The sequence below is a fragment of the Mus musculus genome, chromosome 16 (assembly GCF_000001635.26).
Source record: "Mus musculus strain C57BL/6J chromosome 16, GRCm38.p6 C57BL/6J".
In the NCBI taxonomy this organism is placed as follows: domain Eukaryota; kingdom Metazoa; phylum Chordata; class Mammalia; order Rodentia; family Muridae; genus Mus; species Mus musculus.
Genome location: NC_000082.6, coordinates 11,027,796 through 11,038,342, shown reverse-complemented (window position 1 = coordinate 11,038,342; position 10,547 = coordinate 11,027,796). Strand labels below are relative to the sequence as shown.

The 10,547-nt window shown below is 49.7% G+C and overlaps 1 long non-coding RNA gene and 1 pseudogene across 2 annotated transcripts; one reads left to right on the top strand and one right to left on the bottom strand.

The window, feature by feature from the left end:
- Nucleotides 1–270: 270 nt before the first annotated feature.
- Nucleotides 271–6,511, bottom strand: Gm10832. Of its 2 annotated transcripts, none has more exons than XR_003951970.1 (3): nucleotides 6,466–6,511; nucleotides 2,238–2,506; nucleotides 271–2,146 (listed from the first exon to the last, which is right to left on the bottom strand). It is a non-coding gene; the product is annotated as a predicted gene 10832 (long non-coding RNA). The 2 variants fall into 2 exon arrangements; XR_003951969.1 differs by lacking the exon at nucleotides 6,466–6,511 and adding an exon at nucleotides 6,180–6,387.
- Nucleotides 1,005–1,856, top strand: Gm3919 (predicted gene 3919; annotated as a pseudogene).
- Nucleotides 6,512–10,547: the final 4,036 nt, after the last annotated feature.

The following is a 10,547-nucleotide window of genomic DNA, read 5'->3' as shown; positions in this document are numbered from 1 at the left end:
GCCTTCCCCATGTGATGCTTTCTGTGTTGTGCAGTAAGAACATAGCAAAGCCCTTTGTTAGGGACAGACGCACAGGGACACAGTCACACGGCAGCCTTCAGGCAGGCACAGATTCAGACTCATACAACAGACAGACAAGAGGACAGAAGACACAGGGAGACTGAAATGGGAAGTTCTCATCTAAGCTCACTCTTGGTTCAGTGACCCCCAAGGCGAGGGCTTTGGTTTCTTTCCTTAATTTGATATTAATACATTATTGGTGACTCAGAATTAATCACTAATGTTTTTAATCCACACAAAAACATAAGCAAGTAGTGTTAAATTTTTAAACTGAAAGGAAGGAAGGAAGAAAGAAAGAAGAAAGAAAGAAAGAAAGAAAGAAAGAACCCACATAAAATCAGACATGAATAATGGCCCCTGAGAACTTCCAAGTCCTCCATCCAGTGCTCAGGGTGCGTCAAAAAGGACTTCAGGTGTTGTTAAGGAGCCAGGGAATCTACCATAGTCACAGAGATACTCCCATAAGGCAAGAATTGGGAAGGCGCCAATAGCAGGAGTTACAGAAGAGACCTAATGAAGGAGCCTTGAGCCAAGGGAGGCTGAAGCCTCAGGAAGCCGGAAGAGCCTCCCAAAGGCTTTTATCCACAAGCAAATCACTGTGGATTTCTGCCTCTCAAGGACTACAAATGATGCAAACCCCAGAGTGTGGTCAATTGTTAGTGCAGCTTCAGGAAGTTAACACAGTGGGAGAGTGGCTGCCTGTGATTTCTTTCCATCCCTGAGTGTGTAGGCTTAAGTGGTAGGGAAGTTGGTTAAGTGAGGTGGTATTGTAACTAGGTGTGGGGCTGAGTGTGTGAGTGTGTGTGTGTGTGTGTGTGTGTGTAGCATAATGTGCCCGAGGATGGACAGTTGGGTAGACCGTCCCTCCCATAGTGCTCTAGAACTATGAGGACGCTGACTGAAGGGCTCAAGAGGTCCAGTTGCGGTACATGCCTTTAGCACAGTGCCCAAATTCAAGCGAAACACGAAAGTTTCCTTAACAGAAACTGCCAAGGCTTGTAACTGAAGCAGAACCTGATAGAACAACTTTGGAAATGTGTGGGTGCCTACAAGCACCTCTTTCTTCATCTTCTCTGTGGCTAACATGAGGAAGAGCAAGCTGAGGGACATGGGAATGCCTGGAAGCACAGCAAACACAAGGTGATGATGGTGGCCTTGGGTCGAAGCCATCAGACAACCTACATCAGGTCAGCAGGGAGTTGAGAGGTGAAGCTGGGCTCCTTTTTACCACCCGCAGGAAGAAGGCGGTGAATGAGTGGTTCACACAGAGCTGGGAACAAGGCAACTTTAACTGCGCTGGATCCAGGGCCCCTGAAGCAGCTCCCTCATTCCACGGAGCCACAGCTGAGGCAGCTGGGGCTGCCCACTGCCCTCAAGAAAGGTGTGGAGACCCTGCTGTCTGACTATTAAGTACGCAAAGTAGGTGATGTGCTGACCACAAAGCAGGCCCATGTCCTGAAGCTGTTTGGGAATGAGATGGCTGAATTCAAAGTGACCATCAAATTCACGTGGGATGCCAGGTCGGGAAGATTCCAGCGGGGAACCGGGAGGATGACCTGCCCAAGGTCGCACGTGAGTCTGAGGGAGAGTCTGAAGAAGAGGGTGACAGCTGACTCTGAGAGCCAGAACTAAGGCCTTCCAGCAAGTCCTCCACTGGGCTCCAGTGCTGCTGTCACCTCTCTGGAGGGAGCAGCTTTTTATTTTGCTATGGATAACAACAAGGGAGGGTGTTGGGTAATGATTCTGTTTCTTTATAGAATAAAAGTCTGTCCACAAGGTGCTCCCTGTAGACAGCAGGGGGAAGAAGAGTTCTGGGTGCAGGTCTAACTCTGGTTCTCAGTCACCCATGTGACCTCAGGAAGCCGCTGTCTGTCTTTGAGTCTTCGTTTATTCCTCTGTCAACCACAAAAGTTGGACCTAGAGCCTCCATCCCTGCCGTCCGGTAGCAGGCGTGAGTGCTTGATGTCTGGGTGAGGCTGTGCCCCTCAAGGAGCTGAGCACTTCCAGGGTGGCTGAGCGCCCTCTAGAGGAAGACTCTGGAGTGGCCGAGAATCTCTTCCTCATGGGAGGGATGAGGGATGGTCCCCTGGAAGAGATCGAATGCGTCTCAGGAAATACTGAAGGAGGAGGGTCCCTCCAACACAGTGCAGGCCCAGAACCCCCGGGTAAGACCTTACTTGGAAATTGGGCCTTGCCAATGGGATCAAATAGAAATGGAAGATCCTGGATCAAGCTTCCCACCAGTGTCTGTGGTCCTCCGACCCGGGGAGAAGGCCACGTGATGACATAGGCAGAGACTGGGGTGATGGCATCAGGGAGCCCAAATCTGTGACTCATGATCCTCCTGCCTCAGCTCCCTGCTGAGATCAGGGATGTTCCTCGGTCTGTTCAAGAGGAGTTTCGATGGCTGCTGCTGTGATTCTCTTTGGACTCTCATTAGTGACCTCTGAGAGAAAAGTGTAAATGATTTAGGATTTGGAAATCCTGGCTGCACTGGGAAGAGGACCGACCAAGTGAGTATTGAGGGATTTTCTGGTTTCGCACTGGGAAATTTCAGGGGATTTTTTTTTTAATGGGGGGTTTTCTGAGCTGGGCACTCGAGGTGGAGACCTGCTTTCTCAGAGGTTTTAAACCTCTATCAAAACGAAAAAGGAAAAGGGAGGAGGAGGATGGAGAGTCAGCAAGATGGCAGGTGAGGATGCTTGCAGCTCAGCCTGAGGACTGATTTCCCACGAGAGAACCAAGTCGTCCTTTGTCCACCGCTCTCCACATTTGCAGTACCTTGCACACGTGCATACACATGACAAGTGGGAGCGGGAGTGACGCAGGACACACAAACGCATATTGGGCATGGTGGCTCATGCCTGTAATCTCCAACACTCGGGAATATGAGAAAAGATAGTAGCTGAAGGCTCACAGCCAACCTGAACAACAGAGTCTGTCTCAAAAAAGAGGAAAGAAAGAAAGAAAGAAAGAAAGAAAGAAAGAAAGAAAGAAAGAAAGGAAGGAAGGAAGAAAGGAAGAAAGACAGACAGACAAGACTAGGTGATAGACACTTTAGGCCCAGCACACGGGAATCGGAACAAAGAGAATCTCAGTGACTTCAAGACCAACCTGGTCTACACATCGAGTTCCAGGCTAGCCAGAGCTACAAAGTAAGACCTCATCCTAAAAGAACAAAACGAAACAAAACAAGACAAACAAACGAGGGCTGGAGATACGACCCAACAGTAAGAGCACTTACTGCCCAAATGGGTTCTTAGCACCCACGGTCAGCTCAGAGACCCCTGTAATTCAAATCCTACGGGATCTGGGATCTTCTTCTGATCCTTTCAGTTACAGGAAACATACACAGTACATGGACATACTTGCAAGCAAACAAGAATATAAATAAAATAAAAAGGAATAAATATTTTCTAAAAAAAACCACAGAAGTTATGCATATTACAGATAAGCCTTGGTCTGGGTTTTGAGCAGCTTCACAGCACACTTGAGGCCCCCTTCTTAGTAAGTGGAGGGGCTAAGACTGGAATCCAACTTGACGGATACCCAGAGCCCAGCTCTAAATCCCAAAGGCTGACCTCCATAGATCAGCCAAGCTGCCCTTCCCCAAACCGCCTGTAGGGAAATCAGAGAGCACCAGGCGTTTCCTGGCCAGCAGGGGGTGCCGCAGTCTTAGGCAATAGGAGAACCCTGGGTAACCAGGACAGGAGTCTAAAGGGAAAAAACAAAAAACAAAAAACAAAAACAAAAACTAGAATCAGCCCAATCCCCATTTTACAGAGGAGGAGTCTTGGTCCTAGAGAGAAGAGGAGAAAGGGCCACTCTGGGGTGACTCAGTATCTCTGACCTTCCTCAGCTGTCAGCATTCCTGTTGGGGAACCTGAGTTTTTTCAGCTTGTGGAAACAAGGAGAGGACAAGGGAGGTGACAAAGATTGGCCAAGGTCCAAATACACCTTGTGGGCTTCTTCTTCTATTGGTACTGCAGGTGTTGAACAGAGGACAAGATGACATCATCCTACAGCACCTGAGAAGTTATTTCTCTGCTGGGGAAACAAGCCAGCCAGTTCAAGCTGAATTAGAGTACATACGAAGGCAGGTTTATTGGAAAACCACTCTTGGTCGAGTTCTCTGGTCCGAAGGAATGAAGCCAGGGAAGTTGCCATGGAGAGGGAGACAGAGGGAAGGAGACAGAGGGAGAGAGAAAGAGCATGGGCAGCAGAGAGAGAAAATGCAGAGATGGGGAGAGAAGGGAGTGACCATACAGGGAGGAGCCTCTGGGGGGAGAGAAGCCCAGCCACTGGGCTGGAAAGTTTAGGGTAGAGGGCGGGTATACTAGGTCAGGACTGCGGGGAGAACCTGGAGGCTGGATCAGTCTTGGTATGCAAAATATACACCTCAGTCCCTTATCCTGGCCTGAAACCCAAGAGCACCTGTCTTCCAGGCTAAGGCAGCCATTTGTTGGCTCTTTTGTAGACAGGGTCGGTCTCACTATGTAGCTCTGGCTGTCCTGGAACTAGCTATGTAGACCAGGCTGTTCTTGAGCTCACAGAGACCCTCCTGCCTCTGCTTCCAAGGGCTTGTGGCTTGTGCCACCACACCTAGCTCAGACTAAGGCATCTTGAAGCCTATTTTGGACCTTTTGCAATTTAGGCTCAGGCTCTTTCTCTGTCTCTCTGTCTCTGTCTCTGTCTCTCTCTCTCTCTCTCTCTGTGTGTGTGTGTGTGTGTGTGTGTGTGTGTGCATGCACATGTGTATATGTGGAGACCTGAGGTTGGCATTAAATATCTCTTTAATCTCTCCCGCAGCCCACTCATCCCCCGCATTCCTACACTGAGAATGGGCAGAGGCAGGAGAGTAAACCAGAAGCTTATAGGCCAGTTAGCCTGGAGTAAGGTGCACTGCGGCAGAAACAAGGGACCATGCCTTTACAAGTTCCAGGAGGGGGTTAAGAGAGTGCTGCTCTTGCAGAGGGCCTGAGTTCTGATCCTAGCACCCATTCTGGGTTGCTGCAGCCACCTGAAATGCCAGCATCAAGGGATTTGACACCCTCTTCTAAAATCTGCAGGCACTGACACTCACATGGACAAAAATGGGCAAAGACTCTCTCTCTCTCTCTCTCTCTCTCTGTCTCTCTCTCTCTCTGTCTCTCTCCTCTCCTCTCCTCTCCTCTCCTCTCCTCTCCTTTCCTCTCCTCTCCTCTCCTCTCCCCTTCCCCCAACACATGCTAAAAAAAATCTTTAAAAACAAAGATTACGTGGGAGCATTTCCCAAAAATTGTTTTCCTTTGACTCTCACACACGAACCTATATTCACACATACACTTGCACAAAATAAATACATAAAAATAAATATTCAAAACATAAGTTCATTCAATAAATGTAATGTGTTAGGGATACTCTGCAAAGACTGAAGCATTCTGAATCAAGGGTGGATCTTAATTAGAATTGGCGTTAGGCCTGGGCCGATGGCCCCAGCAACCACATGAAAACCTGGCAGGTGGCATAAGTCTGCATTCCCTCTGCTGGCGGCAGAGACAGGCTGATCACAGAGACTCAGTGGCTAATCCATAAATCTTCAGTCTGAGGGAAATCCTGACATAGTCAACAAGGTAGAGATCAAGAAGAAGACATTTGAAATTAAAGTCAACCTCTGTACACACAGGTGAGTATAGCTGCAAAGGTACCTACAGAGACACATGTGTCTCTCACATGCTCTCATGTACACACAGACATGCATACACACATAAACATATACATACACACACTTACATAAACATACACACATACACATGAGGCTCACAGACACATGCACACACACATGTAAGCACATAAGACACTCACACACACATCCATGCACACACACACACACACACACACACACACACACACACAAATGCTCAGACACACACATGCACACAGGAACACATGCACACATACACACATATACATACATATATATATACACACACAGCAGACACCTGAATGCCTGTACACACACACACACACACACACACACACACAGAGAGAGAGAGAGAGAGAGAGAGAGAGAGAGAGAGAGAGAGAGAGAGAGAGAGAACAGTTGGATAAAGTGTTGCCTGTAGTTTTGGGATACCCACCTTTGCTCCAGGAATGGAGGACAAGCTACCAGCCCCTGCCTGGCTTTCCTTAAATCCTCAGATAAAAACCACCCACACAGTTGTTCATTTTCAACTTGTCTTCTTGGCACAGTTGCTGGGCGCTCTACCTCCCACCTGGAAAATTCGCCCTTATTATTACTCTTAGCTCCACTCCTCCCACCTGCCCTAACCTTAGTCAGGTCAGTTTAATCTAGTCCCTGCTAGACATCTCTGACCACCTCCCTATAGGAGCGGCCACAGCCCACCGCTCCTCCCAAGACCTCACATGGTTGGCTGGTTCTTCTCTCTCCAAGGCATGGCGAACTCCTCTTCTCCTTCCTTGTGTTTCCTGCCTTCCCCCCAGGAACCTGGAAGTCCTGCCTGTACCTTCCACCCAGCAACTGGCCCACGGCTTTCTTTACTGACAAATCAAGAACCAATTTGGGCAACAGGACCTTAACATCAGACCTACCTCTACAGTGGAGATGCCACCCATTACCCTCTCTAGCCATAAACACCAATGCAGATACTTTGGTGGCAAAACACAGAGACCTGCAGAGCCTGAGAAGACCAAGGCCGAACTGAGGGATGCAGCAAGCCTGTCTGCTCAGATGTTTCTGGTCTCTCCACGTGGAGTTCTTCCTCCAGAAGGTGGTGCAGGATCCCTGTGGAATAAGGATCATATCAGTTGGGACCAGACAAGGAAGATGGAATAGCTCCTCACAGCTGGCTGCTACAGGGTTAAAGAGATTGCCCCGGGTCCTATATCACCTTGGGGTGGGAGTTGGGGGTGAGGGTTGAGTTCTGCTTCCTACCTTGGTAGAGGAAGGGCAGTAGGAGGGAGAGGGACTAGCCAGAGGGACTATGCTTTTTTGTTTGTTTTTTTTTGTTTTTGTTTTTGTTTTTGGAGACAGGGTTTCTTGGTATAGCCCTGGCTGTCCTGGAACTCACTTTGTAGGCCAGGCTGGCCTCAAACTCAGAAATCTGCCTAACTCTGCCTCTTGAGTGCTGGGATTAAAGGCGTGCACCACCACGCCCGGCTGGGACTCTGCTTTTAAGAGCCGGCCAGCATCTCCTGCAGAGGCCCTATCAGGCAGACCCAGCACAGCTTGGGACCCAGCTATCAGTTCCTATAGCCCAGCACTGATGATGATGTTGTAGAAGACAGTGATGATAGGGACATTGCACAGAGAAGTGTGTTAACTCTGTTACCTTTCCAACTTGACTGTGAACCTAAAACTATTAGGAAGTTCATCTAAAGCATTGAGGGAGGACACAAGCTGGCTGACTTGTGAAGAGTACATCTCAGCACACTACCAGGCCCAATAAAACGCTATTGGGAGTCACAGATGGGAATAAAAGATAGGAACAGGGCACATCTGGCCAAGGAGCACCTCAGACTCCTCACATGTCTCACCTGTTGTAGAAATTTTTAATTTCCAATCCAGGCAGGAACCAAACTCAGGTCCCCTGAGAGAGCAGTGTTGCTGCCGAGCTAACTCTTCAGTCCAGCAGATGAGCCTTTATGGGGTCTGTACAGGCCTGTGGGCACGCAGCCTCACACATGCCTGGTGCTTACACCACTGCTCATGGCAGAAGCCAGTGCTCCCTGTGCGCCAGCCAAGTGCTTTCTGGTCTATCTTCACAGCAACACTGGTGCCCGAGACAAAGACAGAGAGCCTCATCTTGTAACAGTCAGCCCCTGACTGCCTGGAGCCAAGCTCAACCACATACAAATGTAGAGCCCACCTCCTGGTGACCCTTGGAGTCTCACCCAAGTGACCAGTCTCACTTGAGAGACCATTGCTGTTTGTAGCATCACTCCTAACAAGACAAAATTCAGCCTGACCCCTTAGGTATGGCCTATGAGACTAAGTAACATCCTTCAACTGCTACAAAAGATTTGCACAGCAACCTCAAGGCCCCTCCTTGTGGAGCCACTGGTCACTGTGCTGGCAATGTGTTTAATAAACTCTTTACTCCCGCCTTTACTCTTTGATAATTTATTTGTACCACTGGCCTGCTGCCATCTTTCTGGGAGACTGAAGAACCTGAGGCACAGAGAGGTTGAGTCGTTGGCCTAAGGCTGCCCAGTGCAGGTTTGAGCTAACTTACTGCCTTCCTGTGCAGAGGCCCTGGGTGCCCTGTGTCTTCCCTCGGGGAACATGACCGAAATCACCATGCAGTGATGTGTGCACGGGGCAGCGTAAGTCTGGCTCCTGTGTGCATGTGTCGTCTTGTGGAGATGTGGGGCAGGACACTCAGGATAGGGTAACAATCTTCTCCCTCTACTGTCCTGTGGTGGGGGCTGCAGAGGAATCATAATGGCAGCCTGGGGAGCCCCCAGCCACTCAGAAGAGCCCTCCTACCAGCCCCTCCGGGTGGCCTTTACTTCTGTCACCAGGGGCCTAGCATGGGCAGGCCTGTGGAATCCTAGGCACTTGTCCTTTCCAGGGGGGCAGGGAAGAGACCCACAGAGAACCTTACACTCTGACTCAGCCTTAGGGCTGTGTGCAGTAATGAACATACGATCTACTTTTTGTTCTTAGAGCAGGTAGGACTGGTGGTGTTTTCAGAATCCTATGGACCTGCATAGATTGTGTCTGCTTCAGGCCTGGAGCCTGGCTCAGTGGGGCTTCCTCCAGACCAAGTCAAGGGTCCCACATGCCAGGACCCCCAGGCTAGCAGGGGCCACACAGTCAGTTGGTAGCCGGTGGCACTGGGGCTTGGGCGTCAGGCATAGCTGTTTGCCTTGAGTGGTGTGCAGAGGGAGCTGTGAACAGACTCCTTCTGTGTGTGACATTGGGACATCATGCTCTCTCCAGCCTCTCTCCTCAATGAAGGAGACCACCTTGAGAGGTTGCTGACTGCCCAAGCCTGCTCCCATCTCCACTGCTACAGTCCCCTCCCACCCTGCACCTGGAGGTGAGACTGTATTTGAATAGGTCTGGTGGGTACAGTGTAGGAAATATCAGGTTTGATCCCTAACACACGGGTATCAGCACTCCTGAGGTGGCAACAGGAGATGAGAAGTTCACGATCAAATCTGAGCATGACGTGCAGGCGATCGTGTCCAAACAAAACAGAACAAAATGAAAAAATGGCTTGCTTCTGCACATGTAAGCAAGCCAGGATCCCTTTTTGACACATATCACCTTGCAGCTCACACTGGCTTCAAAACAGGAGCCTCTTGCCTCTGCTTCCTGAGAGCTGGGGTTGTTGGCCTATACCACCACACCCTGCTATATCTTGGCTGCTCTAAGCCATACACATTTGGTCATTTATCATAACAGCCATAGGACTGTAACAGCATTATTGCCCCACCACCACTCCATGAAACAGGGTCTCACTGTATAGCCCTGGCTGGCCTGAGCTGTCCTCTCTTATAGCATAATTAGCAGTCAGGCTATGTGTGTTCTGTTGCCCTCAGTTCAAATCCCGAGTCCACCATATGCCATGAGCTAGAGCCCTGACCAATTTCCACAAATGTAAGGCAGGGACAGTCGTAGTCAGGGATCATACTGCTGTGATAAACACCCTGACCAAAAGCAACCTGGGGAGAAAAGGATTTATTTCATCTTACATTTGCAGTTACACTCCATCACTGGAGGAAGTCAGGGCAGGAACTCAGGGTAGGAACCTGGAGGCAGGGACGGAAGCAGAGGCCATGGATAAACACTGTTTATTGGCTTGTTCTTCATGGTTGGCTTAGCTGGCACCTACCCCTGCCCCATGGCGTAGGCCCACCCACATAAACCATTAGTCAGCAAATGACCCACAGGCTTGCCCACAGCGGATCCGGCTGGAATGCTTTCTCCGTAGAGGCTTCCTCCCAGACGACTTTAGCCTGTGTCAAATTGACAAAAACCCCAACCAAAACAACAACAACAACAACCAGCACAGATAGTGATGTCAAAACAAACAAACAAAACGTAGTGTCTTGCCAAACTGGGCTGAGGGAGAGATGCTGTTGCTCCTTTGTCCCGGAATAGAAGCTGGCACCAGATCTGTGCACACCAAGCCAGCCCAAGGGCTTCCTGGAAGAGTGGAAGAGCCATCTCAGTGAGGGTGTGTGTGGCCAGGAGAACAGATGAACAAAGCAGAGAAATGCTCTGCAAAGGGAGACATGTAGAGAATAGGAGGGGTCCACCAGAGGTGCTGGGGGCCAGGAAGGATTACTGGGGTCAGAGGAGGCCTGAGGCCAAAAGAGAAGGATCAAAGGTAAAAGAAAGGCATTCTAGGCTGCTTGAGAACAGTAGGTGCAAAGGCCCAAGGTGTTGGATAATGTGATATTTTTGACAGCCAGGGGACAGGATGGTTTGTGTTGAGGACCAAGAGATCTCCCTCTAAAGCAGGTATTTCTTTGGG